Source organism: Sinohyriopsis cumingii, chromosome 6, assembly GCF_028554795.1.
Source record: "Sinohyriopsis cumingii isolate HCF-2022 chromosome 6, ASM2855479v2, whole genome shotgun sequence".
Lineage (NCBI taxonomy): Eukaryota > Metazoa > Mollusca > Bivalvia > Unionida > Unionidae > Sinohyriopsis > Sinohyriopsis cumingii.
The window spans coordinates 117,736,576-117,759,319 of record NC_142966.1 but is presented as its reverse complement, the minus strand read 5'-3'; the positions used below and the strand labels follow the sequence as shown (position 1 = coordinate 117,759,319).

At 35.3% G+C, this 22,744-nt stretch overlaps 1 protein-coding gene across 8 annotated transcripts in view; it reads right to left on the bottom strand.

Moving 5' to 3' along the window:
- The window catches only part of LOC149797813 (uncharacterized), a 156,542-nt gene that overhangs the window by 56,104 nt on the left and 77,694 nt on the right, over positions 1-22,744 (bottom strand). The window lies entirely within an intron of this gene.

Below are 22,744 nucleotides of genomic sequence, written 5' to 3'. Positions count from 1 at the left end.
AGTAAATTATGGGAGGGTATATATATATATATATATATATATATATATATATATATATATATATATATATATATATATATATATATATATATATATATATATATATATATAATAAAGGGTTTTAAATGTATTGTATAAATTCTGTTAATCTTGCACCAGGATTAACGTGGTTTCACATGTCCAGAAACCATACAAATCCGGCAACACTTAACAGCAACCAGCGGCAGGATTGAGAGCTGTGGTCGGGCTTGACTTTAAATACAAAATTATGATTAAATAGGGCTTTCACATGTGCCGAACAATTAAAAGTTTTGAAACTCCTGCAAGAGGAGAGGTTGGCGTATGATGTCGATTTTGAGTTAAATCTAAAATTATGGCTAAACAGTGTTTTGACACGTGTAGAGTAATTCAGATTCTGGGAACGCCACCAATAGCGCGATTTTGGGCCCCAAGACTGGATTTGACCTAAAAATGATTAAAAAAGAGGGTTTATACCTTTACAGAATATTTCAGAACACGGAAACACGTGCTTGAGGCCAGACGTGGGCCTAAGGTCGAATTTCGCATTACATCTTAAAGTATGATTAAAGGGATTTTTCACACGTGCAGAACAATTCATGGTTTTGCAACACATGCTGCGAGGAGCTGGGGGGGGGGGGGTTACGGTAGGATTTTACTTTAGTTTGAAAATTAGGACTCAGCGCGGTTTTGTTACTTGTGAAGAGCAATTAACATTCTTGCAACATGTTATAAATGCCACAGTGAATGATGAGGTGGACTTTTGGGCTCGTTGGTGAATATATAATTAAGAAACTTGTTTCATTAGACAGACTGCACAACAAGCATGGTTGACATAGTTTGCAATAAAATGACTCAGCAAGGTTGGCATAGCTTACAAGGATATGGCTTGACAATGCTAGCATTAGTTTCAATGAAGTGAAGCAATGTTTGCATAGTTTTCTATGAAACGAGAGGATCTTGAATTTAGATCATTGCAATATTGAGAGTTTGCCATACGATCTGTTGACCTCCATTTACAGAAGAACTAGGTAATATCCTTTGACACTTCCGTGGATACAATATTAGTATGGATTACAGGCCGATGGCGAGGCCCCAAGTGATCGAGTGGTCTAAAGCTCTCACCGTTACGGATCACTGCCATCTCACATCTGTATGTGTGGGTTCGAGTCTCGGGCTCGGCCAATGTGGGTACGTGAGAAAGCTTTCCAGTAGATTCTTGTGGGTCGGTGGTTCTTCCCGAGATTTCCCCGGGTTCTTCCTCTGCCATTTATACTGGCCGCCATGTATAGTATATATTGTGCTGAAAAATGGCGTTAAACACTATAACAACAACAGGCTAAACAAAATTTAGTTGAAAATTTTATCAAGCAAATTAATGTCCGCAAGGAATATTGATTGCCGTAGAATTGTATTTTCCACATGGAGAGTATCAGTCTATCAGTCAGTACAAGTCACATGGGTCATGTATGCGCATTTACTAATTTTAGGCCGGTAAGTAGTAAATATGTCTCCTGATGTGTTAGTCCGTGACTAACTGTAAGACAGTGAAGTAATTCCCACTTCAGTTGTGAAACTCTCCCCAGAACTGCATTGATTGGTTGGTAGCTCCGCATTAGCGCAGTGCATGATGAGGAAATAGTACAGAGATCCACACTTTTACTTAAGAGTTATATGCGGTCTCACTAGCGAACTTGGTTTTGCAAGATTAAGCTGGAAATTGCAAACGTCCAACGTAAACATTTAGGATATTGCTTTAAAGTGGCGAGGTGCCATCGCGACCTTGCTGAAATCATTAAGAACGGGGGAATCAGATACGTTGGCGTGTCGGTTCCTTTTATCAAAGACTACGTAGATGTTAAAGGCCGCTCAGGTACAATCCCAACTAACCAGTGTCTTAACTACATGGAACCAAATTCAAAAATATTGACCAAAGAAAGAGAGGAACAAACGGACGTCTTAACCGTAGCAAACAACAGACTTGCTTTCCGTCCTCTTGAAAACGGTCATGATAGACCTAAACGTCACATCTTAAAGGTGTTCGAGTCCGGATCATAAGTACTTATCATAAACAGAAGTAAAGGTTTGTGGACTAGGATGTCAGTGTTGAAAAATGACCAGAGGATCTCTGATTTTCTTCATCAATATCACGTATCGTTAAACCCGTCAATGATATTGTATACATTTTCGCATACAATGCTGTCAGGCATTTCTGCGCACTTAAGGTTTCCGTCTCAAGTATTGAAGCAAAACGCATACCGAATTCGACCGATTGACGAAAATACCATGTGAAAAGAGGTAATTGTCACCAGAATATTTTGTTCAAAATAATATTAATTTTGGATACAGAGGATACCACCCCCGTGTTTTCCTGACTCGCAATATGTCGGACTATTCTGCGAACAGTGCTGAAAAGATGTAATATTTATTAATCGGGCTATATAAATGAAATGCATTACTTCGGGCTGTTTCTGTCAGCATTTCAGTCGAGTAATTAGGTCAGATTTATAGCTAATTTTACAAAATTCATAGTAATAATGCCAATAAATGGCAAGATATATTAAACAAACAAAACGGATCTTGTAAAAATGTTAGTAAAGTTCAACCTTTTAAAAAAAACATAATATATTATGTGGAAGAGAAACAACAATGAATGTGATGCAATGTGTTTACAACGTCTTGTTCATGGGAAAAAAAATACTAAAGAATTTAGAAACAGACTATACGACGGTGAATTTCTTAAGAATTTATATTGTAGCAGCAAGTTAACACGTTTGGTAGCAGACGATTTTGTACCTGTGGGACAACTTCTTGCAAAAATGGGAACTTGGATTAAAATGCAGTATTGTTTTACATTTCCATCGTTTATATCATGTATTTATTTGTATCATTCTAAACGATGCACAGCAAATTGGATTTTCTGGGACACCGGTTCAAGAAGGTCTTGGAGTTGGTCTTCATGTTGACATCTAGAAATCACATTTGCATATGCATTGTTTCTACAACCAGAAAGTACAATTGTCTGACACATCCATCCCGGTTAACATTTCCCGTCGCTTATGTTCAACTAAACATTGACTCGACTAAGAAAAGAAAGATCTCGATTGTTATTGAACAAAGACACACTTATCCGTATAGTAGTGCTCGGGCAAAAACGAGAACAGCCGTTTGAGATATGAATCAGTGGTTTATCAGTATAGTTCTCTATGAACGCAGTGTCAGGCCCCAATAATGCACAATCGCTACATATTTAAATATTCCCCAGGTAGATATTTTCTGAGACTGTAGGGCAGTTGTACTAGTGCGTGTTGCATTGAAACGATGCTAATCTGTCGGCCAGTTGTTCTTCGCGATCACTTTATTAAGAGAAGAACTGTGATAGACCGTCAAAGATACCGAAGCAAAGAAATTATCGAACCGGAACAACAGCTGCGACATAAAATCAAGAAGAAAACCGTTTCACTTGCGAAATATAAACGCGAGTGAATGTTCCTAGATGCTGTTTGCGAAATCACCGCAGCTACAACTGTTTGCCTTGGGGTTGTTGGAATAGTGACACGGCAGCAATCACTGGTATACTTGTAGGATTTGCTGTTGGAACTATATCCATAGTAATTGGTGTAGCGCTGGCAAATAAATTTCGCTGCGTTTGAAATCACGAATACGTGTCTATTCGGAATCTCTTGCGGCGGCACAAATCAGTCTCATTATAATCAGTAAATTGTACGCGGTGGCCATCAGAGATAAAACAGTTAACATGGTGGAGTTCGAGACCGTGTTAGTCGAAATGGAAAAATATAGACGTCTCCATTTACAGATATGGAGCCGAGCAATTAGCGACCCATAATAGATAAATGATTTACATTCAGTAAACGTGGAGTAAATCGATCTGTCTGCAAGTTCACAGCAGCTGTATTGATTTGACCTGGGCACCCAGTGCGAACTTCTTTTGGGGCCCTAAGCAGTTACAATCCTGGATTCACGCGTTTAAGAAACGTTCCTCTTTGGGGAAAAGCCACAGATAAAACTGAGGCTTTCTCGCTTGAGGCTCACTGCGCGACTCCACTTCGAAGCTAGTGTTTCTTTCGCCCACTTGTAATTATCGTGGCGACACCGCGGGGTATAGTCGAGGCGTATAAAATGTGTTAACCCTTATCGGTGAGAGAAACCTCAGAATTCCACGATCCAAGTTTGTATGTTGGCTACACTTTCAATATATTGACTGTATGTATTTGGCCTACACTCATGAAAACTGGTATAAGGATGCATCTCAAACAGAGTAGTTAAAATGTGTTATAGATGATTCACTGTATATTAATTTTCACGCTTTAATGACTTTTGTGTTTTTAGTTATCTCTTCCTTAAATCGACAATATCTATGAGTCTATTTAACTTACGCGCATGAAAATTGACATGTGCAAACATCTTAAAGAGAGTAACTCAACCATATGAAAAGTAAGTCACTGAGACATACGTTTCACGCTTAAATGTCTTTTGTATTTTCATTTCATCTTCCGTTACTCCGTCGATAATCTGGACCGAATCTTACTTACACTCGTGAAATTTGATATGTGGAAACATCTCACGAAGCGCAACTAACCATGTCAAACTGGGTCACTGAGAGCCAATTTGCATGCTGAAAAGACTTGTATATTAGGCTTCCTTGGTCGTTTGGCTCAGTATCTTGGACTATATTTAACCTAGAATCGTGAAAATTGTAGCACCTAGGCTTATTGTGGTGGATAATACCATCAATTCAACATTTGGTCACTGTAACTTAATTTTGATGCTTGAGTGCCATTTTTGTTTTCATTTATTTGTTCGGTAGAGCTTCAATATATCTGGACCCAATTTCACCTGCGCTAAACGAAAATTGGTAAGTTAGTGCATTTCAAGGAGAGATACTCAGCCATACCTAAAACAGGCCACGATGACCTAAATTTAAAACTTGATTGACTAGCATTTATTGCCGTACTCGATTCAAATATCTATCGTTGAACTTTGTTGCTGAGAATCATCAGATGCCATTATCTCACTCAAAAGGATCGTATCATATATTTTATGTAAAGAGCACGGCCAATATAGGTGTTTATGGCGCCGTTTCTGCAAAGCTGTGCCCGTGTTCAAGCCTCTCAAACAATTTGATTGATATATTGGAGGATATGGGACATGAAAGAATATTTTGTGACAATATATCGTGCTTCCTACAGTTTTGTGTCTCCTGAAGAGCGCGATACTCGTGCACACGATCAACTTCGTCCCTTGTTTCTGCGCTCCACTAATTGAACAAGCAAACCATTTCACTTTTGTAAGAAACATCAAAATTTTAAAAAAGTAAGTGTTTAAAATAGTTTAGATTGGGGTATGAATTTTACTGAAGGACACTGCCTGTATTCTCAACTTTTAGGCGTGATCACTGCTGACAAGATTAAATTCCTGCAATATTCATTCTGCAGGAGGAAGCTTTACTTTGGATTGAGGTAAATAAAAGACCTTGTGATATCTCTGCTCGTTATTTTTTCTTTATTTCAATGCATTTACTTTTACTGATGAGTGGCTTTCACATCTTATAGGGTTTAGGAATTTAAAGGGTGGCTCGTATACAGTCATCTTTTTGACTGAAACCCTCGTAACATATGTATATGGATATATATATATATATATATATATATATATATATATATATATATATATATATATATGCTCTTAAGTTCCATTGGTAAACACGTGACACTGTCCAACCAATAGAACGTCAGCAGTAATAGCGAGAACTTCCTGAAGATTACTGCATTCCTCTACACGGTTTAAAAGTTGCCAATCATATATCTATTTGACTAAAGATATAGTGAAACACTAATATGTTGTCATTAACAACATGCAAACAACGCGATTGCAAAAGTTCATAATAAGAACTATTAGGAGATAATCGTCTTCACTTTCAGAACAGCTGTTACAAAGCTTTTGATAGAATAGTCGATATATGCTTGAATTCTCTTTAAGCATAATTACATTTCCTATATCACTTTATGCAAACCATACTTAATGTTATTATATGTTCATAAAATAACACATCTGAAAGGCTTTATCGTCTTAGATGCTTTATTACCGCAAGCACATACACACATATCTCGGGATACGCCGCTTTAGTTTACGGTGTGTACATGTACACTTGTAGGGAGGATTTGTGCGCTATTTTCAAAATAAATACGTACTCTAGGTCCAATGTATTCATCGCAGGGCAAGCAACTATTCGGTGGTTTTATTATGTGTGTCTGCCGTGAAAATGGTACAGGTGGTATTCACGACAATTATGTAGATGTTCAGTTTCATGCATTTGCATTGTAGGATTTGACTGAACACTTCGCCAAAATATAAAGTTTTAACATCAAAATAATGCCTTTAAAATAAGAAAATATTTTCTTTTATTTCGGACTCCATTGTCCATATATACCCTAACATATATCTTAATGAAAATGTAAATGTATTTTTTTTAAAGTTGTTTCAATTAAAATTATAGCAACACATATGCGATGAATGCTTCTCTCAGTGTGAAGATACAACTTATGTAATGCAATTAAAATGTAAATTCTTCAATCAATGAACAGTATGGGAGTTAAAACGAAAATCTGAGTTTTCGATATGTAATTGTTGGAGTTAAAACGAAAATCTGAGTTTTCGATATGTAATTGTTGGAGTTAAACTAAAATCAGGGTTTTCAATATGCAATTCTTGGAGTTAAATCGAAAATCAGGAAGTTTAAATATGTAATTCTCGGAGTTAAAACGAAAATCAGGGTTTTCAATATGTAATTCTCGGAGTTAAAACGAAAATCAGGGTTTTCAATATGTACTTATAGGAGTTAAATCGAAAATCAGGGTTTTCAATATGTAATTCTTGCTATAGGGTATTATTGTCATCATTGAAAACAGATACTGTCTCGCTAATTCTTCAAAACCAAAAACATAATTTACAAAGATAGCAGAAGCACTGTTAATCGTTCAAGGCCTAACAATAAACAAAGACTATTATTACAACATAATACTTATTTTCTTTCTACAAATTTTTGTCCAGAGAGGTGCACAATACACATTGTAGCAATACCAATAAAATTAACAAGTTTTATATGCAGAGAACGATTTCAAAATTTATGTAAAAGCCTGTTTATTCGAATACAAAAAAATCTGAAGATGCTACATTTGTGTATTGATTTATATATTGATTTGTATATTGATCTGTGAAATTCATTAAATGAGATACCTTTGTACATCTCAAATTTTAAAAAAAATTCTTAAGAAACTTTCTTTTTGTTTGAAACAGGTCTGATTAATATGACATAATTTGAACACCATTCACTTCAGCCTTGTTAAGTTCCAGAACTATCTCATTCACGATTTGTTGACAAATATACAATTAAAGAAATTTATTAAAAGAACAAAATATCTGGAGTGCATTAACTAACCGTTTAAAGGGTTCTGCACATAACAAAACCTATTCTTTTCATTTATCACACACCCACCCACCTTTTTCAGTTCAGTCACTTCAATCTCAGATAATGCAACTGGTTGACAAAAAAATAAAATAAAATAGAAGTTTGCTGAGAAAACATAATCCTTATTCAAATAGTTTTTATCACTATTGAGTACGGATGTTAAATTATTTTGTCCACATTTCAAATATTTTAATTTGGCCGTGATCGCAGTCTATTCAAATTGGGTGCGTATTGGAGGAAGTGGTAGTTATATTTCATTATAATATAAAACCTAGAATAATTTGATATCGCGTTTTGTCTTTGGGTCAGACATTTTGTGCAATTTTATCATTCGTCTTGATAAATTCTTAGTTGTATCGTGTGCAAAAATAAAACCAACAGAACAAGCCGTGTATTGTAATGGCTTCATTGAAACCAAAAGAACTGAACAATCCTGTCTAGTCCGACAGCATCATTTAATTAATCCGACATACCCACCTTTATTTCTTAGCACCAATGTGGATCATACTCAGGTACAAATAGCACGCGCCGAGAGGGCTCCATTACCATTATCTTTAATAGCAACCTTTTAGAGATAGTACTTTGTCAGCCGTATATCTGTTGTCAGGGTCGGGTTGAAAGAAGCTCTAATTGCAGTAATAATATATACGACAGTAATGATAATGTCGTTAATATTGAAACCTCGCCTAACTTAAACTATTTATTTTGACACCCTGAAAAAATGCTGACATTGCAAATGCAGTGTTTTGAATGAAGTAATGGGGGGGGGACTTTAAATACACGACAAACGACATTAGAGTATTTTTCAGCAGTTGGCTTATTTGGATGTGCATTAAAACTAGAAGGAAATTTCATTCCTTTCTCACAACAATATATTATGGACATTTCAAAGGCCAGAACTGTATTCCGAGAAGATAGAAGAAAAAAAAATGTTACTTGACTCGCAGTAAAGTTGGTCCTAAATAGAGATATTGTATAAGTTTGGTCACTCTACTTATATGAAATGTGAAACCGAAATACATAGCCCAAATATTTTTACAGAGATTTGTCGTTAGAAGAGCACATACGTTAAAAATACATTTATTAAGGAAGAAAAAAATCTAAGCAAGATTGTTGCCTGCTCTGAAAGTTTGCCAAATGGTTTTAATGATTTTCGTAACGGTTTCGTTTTTTAACACGTCTCTAGCGTGAAATGGACTATTATTAGTCATTGTATTAGTCATTGTATTTTCCTATGTCTTAAATTGTGTCCAAGGTTATGAATGTATTAGAGATGCTCTGTTCGGTGAGATCAGTTAAAGACGGTGTAACTATCTCATTACTTAAATGTCACTATGTCAGTAAGACCAGTCTCAAGGTTTGTGTATAACCTTCACAGGATACGTAAAACTTTCTGGATAATTCATATTTATATGTATTAAATACATCATTTATTTATTTTTTGGTTGTTTTATCTTTTTCTTTTCTTATTTGATATTTAAATTCATGAAAATTACTTAATCAATGTGAATGTAAATATAGTGTCATTGCCCTTGCAGGACGAGACTGTCAGATATATAAATACCTGTAGGTTTTGGCTCCTTGCCAAGACAGTCCGTGACATATTTTACGAACGCCTCTTATAAATGACAAATTGCTTACGTCTGCAACAGGTAATATTCACTATTTAAGATAATCGTTACACTGATCTGAAAAAATTACCAATACTAAGAACTTGTTTTAGATTATGCAAATAATAAAGTTGCAGATACAGTTTTAAAAAAAATTATTTTCCGAAATACTGTACTAGTGACGAAGCCTCGTTTTGTGATACTACTGTTTCAAATTATACCGTGTAAAGAAAAAAGATCTTGTGGTAACTCATTTGAAATATTACTATAAAATCAATGCTATAATTAAGGGTTTGATCAATCCTGGTTTATTTAAGAGACTTAGCAGAATGGTTAAGGCACATAGGCAAGTGAAAAGGCTCGGCTAGCGTGGGTGCGTGGGAAAGCCTGCCAGTAGCGTCTCGTGAGTCGGTGGTTCTTCCCTGGGTTTTCCAGGGTTCTTCCTCCACTAGTTATACTGGCCGCCATGTATAGCCTATATTGTGCTAAAAAATGGCGTTAAACCCTAGAACAACAACAACAACAACAAATTTACATTGCGTGGATAGAGCAGAAACGCTGCATAGTATCTTCACTATATGTATGCAGTAAGCTCCCTAGGAAGCCGCATATAAAAAAGGCATTCAAAACAATGTGCGGCCGAGGCGCGATACCACCTGACATAGTGATTATTATATATATATATATATATATATATATATATATATATATATATATATATATATATATATATATATATATATATATATATATACGCAGTACCCGGGGTACAAAGAAAGGTCACGGACCGTATATACATATCTGCTATTAAAAATTTAGTCTCTTACTAATGGGATTATGTGATGCAGTTCCGGTGTAATTACCCCTACGAAAAGAAATATATAGGAAATAATGTTAGCATTTATAGCAAGCCAGGGGTCTCTACTTGGCCGAGCGGTGTCAAACCCTGGCGCGATTCCCGCTAGAAGTCATAAGTTTACCCCAAATTTCCAATGACTTCCATACAACTTCAGTTGTAAATTAGAAAGCCCGACGTGTTCGTTCTATACACAAATTTTACTATAATCAATGCAAGACCACAGATCTCACAACCTGCCAGAATCTATCAGCCGCATTTATGCATGGTTTCTTTTGTTAGGTTTCCGTACCGCCAGCAGTTCACGCAGTAGAAACTATGCAACTAACCCTTAACACCAGGAGCTATTTTAACTACGCCACCTTAGGCCAGTCAATTCATGGTTTTCAGGCACATTGCCTCACTACAACTGTGTCACATTTGCCACCATGGCGACATAAACGGTATCAGCCGAGTCCCTTCTTATTGTTTCCATTGTATAATTTACCAGTTTCCTACCGTGAATACTGCCACTGCAATCACACTACCAATGTACACCACTAGATTTTAGTAGGGACCTTATTATTTCCATGGACACTCATTCGGTTTGGACCTGAATCCACTACTAGTGAACCATGGTATCATGGAAACTCACTAACACTTTAGTCCGTGACGTTCGCTCCTAGTAATTGGCTAATTTTTTTCTGGCAAAGGAATATCTCTATTTGCACCGAATTCCAATAATCAGACAAGTAATCACAAAAATCTAAGAATTCCTTAAAACGGGGCGCTATAACCAAATGCGCATACTCCAAAATTTATTACTATATGCATATAAAACAATTCTCACCAATGCATCAAAACAATGAAATTTGTTGGTTTTCTTGTATTTGTTTTGAAATTATTCGCACTTAAATAAACCAAAACATTTTTTTAAATCGATGAACAATGAAAAAACAAGTTTCAAAAGACTGCAAAAACATTTAATATGTGTTAGAGCAACAAAAAATTTAAACGGGCATTGACTTTACGGAGGGTAACAATCGTAATTTTTCATATGAATTTTGCATCGGCATTGAAACATATATGAAGACTATACTCGTCAGAAATATTCCCGAATTTGAATCTGTAGAACTCCAGATAGCCTTAATGACCACACTTAAGAAATGACCCACACAGGTTGTAGAACGTGTTGAATATATACACTGTTATTATATAAGACAAGATTTCTAAATATATTAAATAGAGGTGGAATGGATGATACTATGACAATTTATTTCATAGTTTACATCCCAAATTTGGGCAGAAAACGTATGATTTAGAGGATTCAATATTCAACATCGCACATAGATATCAACCACTCAGGAGGAACTCGTGCATTTTTTGTTGTTGAGTTTAATTATAGTAGCGTTCGCACAATTGTGCATGTGCCACTTTTTTCTGACTGCACCGCAGCCTGCTAGTTGTTCCTGGGGAAGGGGATGGTGCCACCTCCCCCAGGCTTTTATGGATTCAAGAAACCCTGATAGTTTGGCCTCAATCTGTGGGTCCATAAAGGTCCCTACAGTTGAATGGTTGGCTGTCATTAGTGGGAAGGAGAGCTCGGGAACGGTCCTGCTTGCTTTACATCGCTGGTTTCTTGTTGCATTTGCCTGGTGTTTCTTGCGATTTTTTTTCTTTTTTTTCTTTTTCGATTTTTTAAATATTTTTTTCTTCATCCAAATGTTCTAAAAGGAGGGGGGATGTTCTATACTGTTTATAGAGTTTCTTAGTAGATATCATGTATGAAGAGAGATTTTCAAGGTTATTATGGTATTACTAGTCGAGGTGTTTAGGGTGTGTTTCCTACGTTATGTTATTTATAAGTTTTTAGATATTACCTCTTTAAGTTATTTATTAATTGATGTTTTTAGAGACTGAATGTTATTTATACTTTATTTAGCAAGAGACCGGAGTCCTAGCCGATTACACGGTTCGTTAAGGACATCTAGGACAGGAATCCTAGCTGATTACTCGGTTCGTTAAGGACATCTAGGACATCCGATTTTGCGGTTTCCTTAGTTTTTTATAGGTGCTTCGTAAGTGAATTATTTATTAATACTTTTATAAAATTGAATGATATGTTATGGTTTTTTATGTGGTGGCTTCTACATTTATTTAGCTAGTTACTGGGTCTTTTGGTTTTGTGGGGATAGTAATTATATTTTGTTTCTAAGTCCTGCTGAGTCTATGAATTGATTTATATTTTTATATGCTGATTGTTTATTTTTATTAGAGTCCATAAGTAACTCTGGGTATGTGTGTGGTAATCCAATCTCTTTTTGGTTTTTGATAAATATTTTCCGAGCGGGTTGATATTTTGGGCATATATTGAATACGTGGTGTAGATCTTCGGTGGTGTGGCAGTTAAAGCAGTTAATGGTTGCTGGTTTGGGTCTTATAAACCTTCCAAAACTGCTTGCTAGTTTAGTTTTTCCAGTTATTATCCTGTTTATGGTTTTCTGTTCTAAATAGGTACCCTTAGGTAGCTGTATGTTCCTATCTACGTTTTGTGGGGTTTCATGGTGATTTTTACCTTTTGTGGAGGAGTTCCAAAAATCTTGCCATGTTTGGTCTATATATGTTTGTGCGAAGCGTATTGTTTCTGTAGAGCTATAGTTAAGCTTGATAGAGTTTTGATCTCCTAGTTTGGTTTTTGCAACTTTGTCTGCTGTTTCGTTGCCAGAGATTCCAATGTGCGACGGTATCCACATGAGGTCGACTAATTGATGTGCTGTGGTGATTTCGTCGATTAATTGGCATGCTCTGTCGAGGAATTGTTCCCTAGAGTGTGTATTGCGATTTTGGATCGATTTGATAACGCTTAGGGAATCGCTTATAATGACTGCTTTAGGTATTTGGTTGTCTTTGATCCATTGTAGTGATTCAAGTATAGCCCAGAATTCAGTGGTGTAAATGGAGCAATAGTCAGGTAATCTGGATCCCGTTTGTATATTGAATTCAGGGATGACTATTGCTGCTGCTGTTCTTGGTGGGTTGCTTGTTTTTGATCCATCGGTATATATTTTAACATAGTCCGGGTAGTTTTGGTTGATTTCGTTTACCAGTACAGGTTTTAGTAAGTTTTCTTGTCCTTCTTTATTGCCTAAATTGGTAGCTTCAATGTTAATCCTTGGTGGTTTTTGTAACCATGGTGATTTGTTCTGGTCTGTATTGTTTGTTACCTGTTTTTTTGGTAGAGGTATCTTTTCTCTTAGTTCAAGGATTACTTTGCCACTTGGTGTGATAGGTATGATTTTGGGTCTGAAGACAACTTTACACTTATTTATAGCTATTTTGGTGGGATGGTTGTCTGGGTGGGTATCTAATCGAATGGAGTATCGGAGGAGAAGTTCTTGCCTACGTAATTTTAAGGGTAGTTCTCCTGTTAGTGTTTGTAGTTCTTCTAATGATGTTGAGGGGAGTGTTCCTGTGCATAATAGCAAGGCTTTTCTCTGGATAGTGTCAAGTTTTTGTAGTACAGGCTGCTTAGCCGAGTTATATGCTTGGCAACCGTAATCCAGTTTTGATCTAATTAGGCTTTTATATATCGTGAGGAGGGTTTCCTGGTTGGATCCCCAGTCAGTCCCTGTGATGTTCCTGAGTAAATTGAGATCTTTGTTACAATTCTGGGCGAGTTGTTCAATGTGCTGTTTCTATGTGAGGTGGTTGTCAAAGAACATTCCTAGGAATTTTACTACTGTTACGTATCTGATTAATTGATTTTGTATATAGAAGTTTGGATAGACTAGGTTGTTATTTCGTTTGGGGGTGAATATGATTGCCACAGTTTTTTCATGAGATATTTTGAAACCCCATTTGTCCGCCCATCTCCCTATGTTGTCTAGGCTCTGCTGGATTTCTTTAACTACTGTGTTATTGGCAGGATTTCCATTCCTCCATATGCCACTATCATCTGCAAATTGTGACTAGTTTATTTTTGTGGAGGCTACATTGAGGTCAAGGTCGTTTACCATTAGGTTAAATAGTAACGGACTTATTACACTGCCTTGCGGTGTTCCATTTTCAAGTGAAAATTCTTCCGAATGGGTGTTGCCTATTCTTGTGGTAATTTTCCGGCCTGTGAGGAAATCGCCAATCCAGTTGAACAAGCGTCCAGTTATTCCAAATTGGTTTAACTTGGCCATTAGTCCATTGGTCCATACTAGGTCGAACGCTTTTTCTAGGTCTAAAAAAACCGCTATAAGGTTGCGATCCGCTTTCCTATGTGCGTTAAAAGCGAGTTTGATGTCTGTTTCCAATCTGAAAAGTTGGTCAGTTGTGGACCGTTTATTCCGAAAGCCACATTGATTTATGGAGAGTAGGTTATTGGTTTCTAGGTGGTGTTTTAACCTATTTGCGATTATTGTCTCCATTATTTTGCAAATATTGTTTGTAAGGGAGATGGGTCGGTACGAATTTATGTTGTTGGGATCTTTACCTAGCTTGGGGATTGGTATTACTATGGCCTGTTTCCATTTGGTGGGTAGTTGGCCTTTATCCCATATCCTATCAAAGAGTTTGATTATATCTATTGTTATATTGATAGGTAGTTTTTTGTAGATAATGTAACCTAACTGATCCTTACCAGGGGATGTTTCGTTTTTGGATCGTAGGGCTATATTCCATTCGTGCACTGTGATGTCGCTATTTAGGTGAGATTCTTTTGTTCCTTGGTCTTGAAACATTTGAGGTTGTTTCCCTCCATTAGTTTTTTGTGTTCTTGAAAGCTTTTGGTGTGATTATTGTTGCTACTCATGTTCGAAAAATGCTTCGCTAGGAGGTCTGCCTTATCTTTATTTGGTATGGCATTTTTAATTTTTGGGGCTGAGGTAGTTGCTTTCCCTTTTATGGCTTTTATCTTGTCCCATACTTGTTTTGAGTTTGATTTTAGACTCAGTTTAGAGCAAAAGGTTTGCCATAGATTAATTTTAGCAGTTTTTATAGTTTGTTTTAGTGCTTTTTCTTTATCTTTATATTGCTGGAAGTAGATAGAATTTTTGGTGCGTTTATATTTATTTAAGGCCCTTTTTTTGTCTTTATGTGCTATAGTGCACTGTTTAGTCCACCATGGTACAGGGTTTTTATTTTGGATATTAGTTGTCTTTGGTATGCATCGGCTAGCTGCTTCTATAATTGTGTCTGTTATGTTATCATAATACATGTCAATACTTGGGCTTTCTAAGTTATCTGGATTTACTCTAACTAGTAATAATTGGAATTGGTCCCAGTCTGCCTGTTGGTACCTCCATTTAGGTGGGGTTTCGTTAGGAATGTGTTGAGTTTTTGTTTGAATATTGATTGTGATGGGAAAATGGTCACTTCCTAACGTATCTTCCTGATCCACCCACCAATCTGTGATTTGAGCCAGTTTTGGGGTAGTGATGGTTAGGTCTATGGCTGAGAGAGCGCCATCCTCAGGGTTTAATCTAGTGTTCGACCCGTCATTTAAGATGACCAGATTGTTCTCAGTTATCCATTTTTCAACCATTTTTCCTCTTTGATCTTTCTTTTTACCTCCCCATAATTCACTGTGTGCGTTGAAGTCGCCACAGATCATTAGATTGTTGTTGTTATTAGTGATTGCCTTTAGTGAGATTAGGTTGGTAGGGCAGAAGGTACCCCCTTGGTCGTATGCGTTTATTATTTGAATGTTTGTGGTTCCTATATATATCATTACTGACATTATTTCGATGCTATTATTGATGTTTAGGTTAGGGGGTACTTCTATTACTTCATAGTAGATTAGTGTATCTATTAAAAAAATTGCTAGTCCACCCCCTTTCTGCCCCATGGGTCTGTTTTTAAAGATTCCCTGGGTATAGCCTTGTAGTTTGGGCAGGCGTTTGTGTTCTTGTGTTATGAGGGTTTCCTGTAGGCAGATTACGTCTGGTTTTATGGCTGTATTATTCAGTTTGTTCTGCAGTTCTGATAGGTTTTTAGAGATTCCTCTGCAGTTCCATTGCCAGATGGTGATTTTATTATTTTTTGTACTATTCATTTTTGACGTTGTCTTTATCTGTTAGTCTTGTGGTCCAATCAGCTAGTATGGTGAAAATGGTTTTGAGGGTTCTGATTATGCTACTGAGATCTTGCATTATGGTTCGTGTTGTTAGGTTCATTACTTCCTGTATTAATTCTGTGTTAGTGTGTGTGTTAGATTTGGGGATGTTTGGGGTGACAGTTTTGTTTGTATCTGGAGTGTTATCAGGGTGGTCATGGTTTGTTACTCGTGCATAGTTTCGCAAGAATGAATGGCTTGTAACAACGTTGAAAAGTTAAAGATGGTGTGTCTTTTATGTAATGAAGAGGCAGTAGATGTGTATAGGCCATCTGCATACAATTAGATAGATGCAGTCATTGGCTTGGCATATGTTCCTTAAAAATGGGGATAGCTGGGAAATTTGAAACTGACTTTTATATATCCGTTTGAAATACCGGAAGAACCATTGCTTGGCATGGAGAGAAGTTACATCAATCCAATCAGAATAACTAAGAGATAGACATCGACGTTGATATGTTAATTAAATGTCAGTATGGCGGACCTAATGATGCACATTAGATGCATTTCGTTGACAGAACAATGACTACAAAGATAGATGGTAACATGGCATTGGAACAGCAGATTTTTCTTCTCAGATACATTCACATCACGGACAGCAATATATCGGGTGGAAAATGTTTAATTTTTGTCGAATACATTAGAAATATTATCAGACCACAAAATACAACGACACAGTATAGATAATTCAATAGATATATTGCTTGAAGAGTCTTCTTTTGTTAAAATTCAATGAGTGTCAGTATCGATTAAAAACTCCGGCTAATATTTATTTAGATTGTAAAAGCAATACCATGCTTGATAACAGTACGTAAAGACAAAACTAACAAATGAGTATGTGGTGTGATAAAGGCAGACATAGACTCGAGCCAGATGCATAGTGCACATTTGGTTCTATGCCAAGCGAATGACTAGCCAAATCCAAATCATAACTCATGCCGAAAGCAATGCATGCCAAAGGTACGACCCTGTGCAATTAAACAAGCCATCACATTCCATCAGGGTTGTCATTATATGCTAAATCATTCCACAATTGATATAAAACAATGATTGACAACGTTACAAAGTGCATTAAGGTATTCCACAACAACTTAGGTAAAATTGCAAAAATAGAATACAAAAATATTAAACCGAAAACATTATATTTACAGAGGAAGACGAAAAATAGTTTAATTCAACAAAGCTATATGTTTAATCAGTGAGAAAACAGATAGGAAAAAGACTACAATGCTATGATCATTGGACAGGCAAGCATTGAGGTCAAACTCATAAAGAATATAAATTTAAAATTTGAAATATCCAAAATCCATACCACTTTTCATGCATAACTTGTCCGGTTATGATGTATATCTGTTAGTCAAAAGATTGATTAAAATGGTTCAGATGATTAGATACAAGTTATACAGAACAACGATTAGGAATATATTTCATTCAGCAAGGATTTCAAAAACTTACGAAAGAACGTAAAGAAATAACAGCTAAAAGTACATTTAGGTTTGAACATAGCTTTCGGCTCATAGGACAGTCTATGGAAGAGCTGGCTAAAACGTTCAGTGACGTAACCTTTATGGAGGCAATAGTTTACAAATGTGCGCTTTAACTATCCGAGGAAAGACATTTATCCATACGGAAACAGAGACATATTTTAAAAGGATTAACGAAACAGCTGTACCACGAATAGAAATTTTTCACTCATCATTTACCGATTGTATGCATATCAAATGACGATTGCCAGTACGTATGTGCTGTCATGGAACATTTTACCCTAAACACACGTGGAGATCATAAACATGACTGTTTATTAGATAAAAGAAAATATATTGTTATTATGTGGCATGCATGGAAAAAATAACAATGAATGCCTCTATTGAACGATTGGAAACTAGATAATGTGAACTATTATTGAACTTCAGGATTAATAAATGATGGACACTAAAAGATATGGGGTGTAGAATGAACACTATTTATGATATTCTTCTGATATCAGATGTAGAATTAAAACTATTCATATAATTTTTCTGATATCAGATGTAGAATTAAAACTATTCATATCATTTTTCTGATATCAGATGTAGAATTAAAACTATTCATATCATTTTTCTGATATCGAATGTAGAATTAAAACTATTCATATCATTTTTCTGATATCGGATGTAGAATTAAAACTATTCATATCATTTTTCTGATATCGGATGTAGAATTAAAACTATTCATATCATTTTTCTGATATCGGATGTAGAATTAAAACTATTCATATCATTTTTCTGATATCGGCCGTAAAAATTAGAACAATTCATTATATTTTTCTGATATCGGGTGTAAACAAATACGAGAACAATTCATGATGTTTTTTTTTTATATCGAGTGTAAAATATGAGAACTATTTGTGACATGTTTCTGATAATTGAGAGTGGACTAAGAGTTGGAATTAACATAAAACCGCATATGAAGACTTAAGAAAATTTTGAATAATACCTGAACAAGGATGGTAAGATTTGAATAATACCTGAACAGGGATGATAAGATTAAATAATACCTGACAAGGATGGTAAGATCCAAATATTAAGATGAATACGAAAGGGCAAAGTCATTCCGAACATAGAGGCTAAATAACATATATGTGTGTGCCACGAACCAATATATGTTGTTAAAAGACCTTTAATGACCGATGGACAAATTAGATGGACAGAAAATTATGTTCGAAATACAACATTACACATGCATTATTATTTCCAAGACCACATGTTTGCTCTAGAGAAACGAAATCCAAATAAAATGATTTATCTCCATTGAAATTAAAAATGATTCATGAATACAAGGAAACCAACAGGATGAAAACCAGTATGTATATCGAAAGTTAAATATAAATGTTTCAATAATCTACAGCTTTATGTATACAATTTGGTTTAAACTACAAACGTATACAGAGCTGATGAATGACAGTTTATATGGCAATCAGATGGAAAACATCAGAGCAAGGAGAACAGTAAATATATGTACAGATGAAATTAAATTTTTCAAAATGTCAGAAAGATTTATTATTTGCCAGAAGAACAATTATGTAGGGCAAATTAGTGTTAGTCAGTCTGGAAAGCAAGAAAATCAATTTATCAAACTGGATTTACAGTGTTAGAGCTCTCCAAATAGTTGATGTACGAGCTCTACCAAAAGAAGTTGAGAAATGAATACGTAGATATAATCAGATTTTTAATGGCTGAGACTGATCATTCATGCATTCATGTTGTGACAGAAACCATTTACATTTACATGAAAGTTATACAACACTAGTAACTATCTCAAGGCAAAACATTTCCTCTCCTTCAAATGAATGAGATGGTTCCCCAACGTTAAAGGATGGAGTGAATGGTGTTCACATTAGAGACTTCCGCAGGTTAAGGTCAAAACTACATTCATTCAGGTCCGATAGAGACGAAAAGAAAGTTTCTAATGAATGTTTCGTTTAATTTGAAACGTACAAAGCTACATTATTTCATCATACGACATTTTCCTGGAAACGAAGCACCACAGATTGTATATCGATAACATCAAAATGTAGCATTGACCGCGTAAGACTACAGGCGTTGTTGAACTGAGAAACAAAAATATATTATCTTAAGATCACCTGAGCATTCTATTGTCAATGCGAAATTCAAGACGCATTAAATACGTCATAAAAAGACATATATCTTCTAAATACCACCATCATATGCTGTGATCCACCTGTCCAGTTTACTTGATTCTACCACATTCTCTTGTCAGTGTGATCTGTATATTTTCATACAGACATCATTGACCAAATTTAAGTTGTAGCTAGCAGAATGCTTAATTCCTTCTATCTGAAAATTGAGCCGATTTCTATTTTGATAAATGTGTTAGCAAATTCAGGATAGAATAATCAATAAACTGAGATGCCTGTGTACTTGTTTCTTTATTATTTAAAATATGCAGCATAATATGTAGATCGTTTAAAAGCATGCGTGCCATTTGCATAATTAACACAATAATATGAAATCGACTATTCTTGTGAAACTTTATAACTGATTGTTTTGTATGTTTGCTTAATTTTTTCCATGACCGAAGATAGAGATTTTACCTACCTGACGTTTTTCATGTGTTTGAAGATACTAAACTTTTAGCTCAAGGCATAACCTTGTTTACCAGCTTAAAAGGTTCTGGAAGAGAACCTTTTTAGAATTTGGTGGAATTTTCCTTCGGAAATATGAGTTTTCCAGAACAATTTGCTGCGACATAGATCAAATGAGATTTATAGATAGAGTAATTGATAAACAAATATTCATTGCTGTTTGAGATCAATCTTTCAGAATCTATGATCAGAGGTCATATTTGTCTTCAGCTATAATTTGTGAGAAATTATTTAAATTATTCCTCGGAAATTACAAAGTGTCTATGGACTTTTTTTTACTAAAACACTACATTAGGATTATTGAAAACTTATTCAAGAACATTCTAGATCGTATCATTGCAGCACGTCAAGACATTCAAGACTATTGGAATTCATTCGAAACATTATATGTGTTTGGATTGTCGGATTCTTAAAAGACATTACCTTTCACAACTGATAAAGTTGTCACACCTAGATAACGTTATTGATGAAATGTTAATCTACTGCCATTTATCATTTATTGTAATTGTGTAATGTTCCTGTGTGTGTGTGTGTGTGTGTGTGTGTGTGTGTGTGTTCGTGCGACAGAGAGAGAGAGAGATTGGGATTTCTAACGTAGCTTTTACAATTTTTCAGTCATGTCGCTACAATGTCTGCGGTGTGGCATGTATAGCACTGGGGCACCGTGCTGCAGATATGTAACATGATGTCCCACCCAGTCACATTATCCCGACACCAGGCCGACCAGTCCTAACACTAACCTCTTAAGCGCCTAGCGAGGGAGCTGTTAGTACTAATTTTATACGTTTTTGATATGACTCGGCCGGGGTGGATGCTCTAAACACTAGGCCACCGGAGCGGTCCGTAATGCTAACTGTTAAACGACTACTCATACCCTTGCCATTTCCCCATTACAAACGTTTTATCGTTCATTCCTTTGTTCTTCAATATCTTTTTCAAATTTGAATGTCATTTATTGGTATTAAAGAGATAACTCTTGTTCATAAAACATGTGATGTTTGTCTCTGGCTTAAGTTTTCCAATCTGTAACTGACTGGATGGCCTAAAATTGCTCGTTTGATTTAAAATAGTTTTTGTGTAACTGAAGAATATAGCTCGTTTGCAAATTTTGTTTTGCAACATGAAAATCTTTTTCTTTAATTTAGGGTTCCCATATATATATATATATATATATATATATATATATATATATATATATATATATATATATATATATATATATATATTCAAAACGAGGTAAATATTTGTCTACTTCTTTTTTACTGAAAGGGGGCACTAACCTAATATTCTTAGTAATATGAAACTTGAATTTGTATGTACAGTGGGAACATGCATTTCACTTGCCAGCTCCTTTTCTTACACTCAAAATTAATATTCCTCTCTCTTATATCTCTCTTTGCATTTGCATTTAAATCTGTCTCTCTCTCCACTTTCTACGATTGTAATTGCATTTGTTTCTCTCTCTCCTGTAGCTGCATTTTTTTCTTTTTGTAATTGTATTTGTCTCTCTCTCCTTTTTGTCCGCTTGTAACTACATTTTTCTCTCTCTCCTCTTTCTTCAATTTTTTTAGCTGCATTTGTTTTTCTTCTTTCTGTAATGACGTTTGTTCATTCTCTTTCTCGAATTGCAATTACATTTGTTTTTCTTCTTTATCTTTCTGAAGTTTTAGCTTCCTTAACTCTAATTCCATCTTATATTTTAATTTTAATTCCTTTACTTTTATGTCAGAGTCTGATACAGACTTACTGTTCGAAACCAAAACACTTTTATCCATAACACTTTTTTTCTACCAAATACTGGACCAAAATGTTATTTATTTCTTGCTTCGTTAAGGAAGCTTTTGCCTCAGAAAGATCATATTTTCTGGCATGTTGAATCAATTCATCTTTTGTCAAACAGTCCAACTGTTCCTGGGTTGGATTTGAAATACATATTTTCACGTTTGATGACATTGTAAAAACGCCTGCTGTTTTCACTAAAGATTTCAAAAATTAAACATAATGCTTGGGATTTAAAAAATTTCAAAATTTCAAAAACTACTGGAATTTAAATTTAAAATACAAGTGTTCTGAATTATTTTAGCTTAAATTCATATTTCCCAAGGAAGAGCAACCCAATTTCCTTTGTTACGTGTTTAGTCTCTTACAAAATAATTTATTTTCCTAGAAAAACAAGTCAAAAAAGAGAAAACGAACTTACGGTTTTACGAAAATCCAAAATATAATCCAAGAATTAAAAATTATAAATCCTTTCAACAAAAAGGTCCTAATCAAACTGAGTTCAAATCCCGATGAAATCCAAAATGGAAGGCGATGACGAATTTATGGTCAGCGTCATACTGATGTGTCAAAAGTTCTTTGTCCAAGAATGAATTTAGAGCACTAGTATTTCCAAGGAAAAGAATCACTTTTCTTTAAAATAAAATAACAAAATTAGCCCCAGAACTGGTCACGACATAAAATACTTTAGCTTCTCAAGTGTTATGACAGGAATACGCATTATTTCTCAAAATACAGTAATAAATCTAGCTACAACGCAAAACAGATG